Below are 1,750 nucleotides of genomic sequence, written 5' to 3'. Positions count from 1 at the left end.
GGACGATCGATAAATCGTTTCTCAACATGATTTTCCGTCCATCGATCGCAGTAACGCATGCTTCCATCGCGAGAATTCCCTCGTGCGAAATACAATGGATAACGTCCTACTTAATCGGCGGAAACATTCATGATCGACGAAATTACAGAATTAGAAATTTGCATTTATTTGCTATTCCGCAAAATACTTGTAATTCCTCTGAACATAAAAAATAAAAGAAAAAGGAAATGAAAGAGATATTGTTTATTGATAAAAATAAATATCATAAGAATCTACCTTTTCGCTTTATCTAGAATTATTTTGAAAAATAAACCTATGTGGGTATCAATTGTGTTGTTAAAATAACTTGACGTATATACACGGAGGTGATAATCTTTATCAACTTTCTTCGTAATACGACAGTTTGGGAGCCGAGAGTGATTTCAATGCAGCGGAGGAAGTTGGTCTTAAGCGGACGAATACCAATACGACTGACTGTCGTATAGTACGAACAAGTTGCTACCAAGGTAGTAAGGAAATACTCGCGTAAGAAGGGCAAGATATTCGAGCCAGGGGAAACAAGTTGCAGCCCGAGAAAATTATCAACCATAAATTCAAGGCAGGTCGAGACAGTGTCTGATACATGGCGCCTCGTTGCCATTTCCAAGTGCAATGCAACTTATACGCGTTTTCTATGCATCTCTGCGACGCCATAGTGTACTAAATGACTCTGTAAAAACATTATCAATCTAATATTTTATATTCCATGATTCAAGCAAAATCAAATATATTATCAAATCTAATATATTATTTAAATACATTTCTAATAATTTGTTGCAAATCGAGGTCTTTTTTAAATTATAACCATATTTTATAATCATATGTGCATAGATAAAGAAGCATTTATTTTTTGCAATCATTCCGTTTATTTCGTTATCAAAATTTTTGACTTTATCTTGTATTACAGTTATATATAAAAAAAAAATAAATGTCCATTTTCATAAAAATATAACTATAATTATTTTATATTACTGTAATTTTTCTACACAGAGCAATTGAATTTTTGCGAAATTCTCAACCGAGTCACTCGTTTTGCCAAAGAAATCCATTTCTAACTGCAGTCTGCAGTCTGTTCAGAATCTGCAACTAAAATATCGAAGATTACGCCGGAGGTCCATCAGCGAGCTACCTTCGCGTCTTTCGCGTAAATCTCTTGAAAAAAAAAAAATCCATTTCGCGGTTTGTCACGGGAATGTTTTTCCGGGCGTAGATTTGATACTTTTTCGAGTTGACGCGATTTACATGTCGCCGTAGCGACACGAGGTGACTTTGTCTCACTCGCTGCATTTTCAAGAGAGAAAGAGAGCCGCTTTACGGTGATCCAAATTTCCGCTAGTCCTTTTCTGAAACGCGGCGAGAGTAACGGCGTGGAACTGCGAGCTCGACCACGACCTGAGACAAACGGTAACGAAATGCGCGCATGCTGTCGCGCCGTCGTCGCCCGTGACGCCGAGGCGAGGATCTCCAACATTCCGAGGGATCTCTTTGCACGCGAAAGTGTAAACGGCGGTGGCGGACGCACGAGCGAGCGCTGTCTCGGTCTGACCAAGAATCCGACCGATCGACCAACCAATCAGATAATCAACCAACCAACCAACCAACCAACCAACTAACCAACCAACCAACCAACCAATCAACCAACCAACCAACCAACCAATCAACCAACCAACCAACCAACGCCTCCTCCTGCCATCGGCTCTCTCTCTCTCTC

The sequence above is a fragment of the Atta cephalotes genome (genome assembly GCF_000143395.1).
Source record: "Atta cephalotes unplaced genomic scaffold scaffold00089, whole genome shotgun sequence".
Taxonomy (NCBI): domain Eukaryota; kingdom Metazoa; phylum Arthropoda; class Insecta; order Hymenoptera; family Formicidae; genus Atta; species Atta cephalotes.
Note: the sequence above shows the minus strand (reverse complement) of the source record.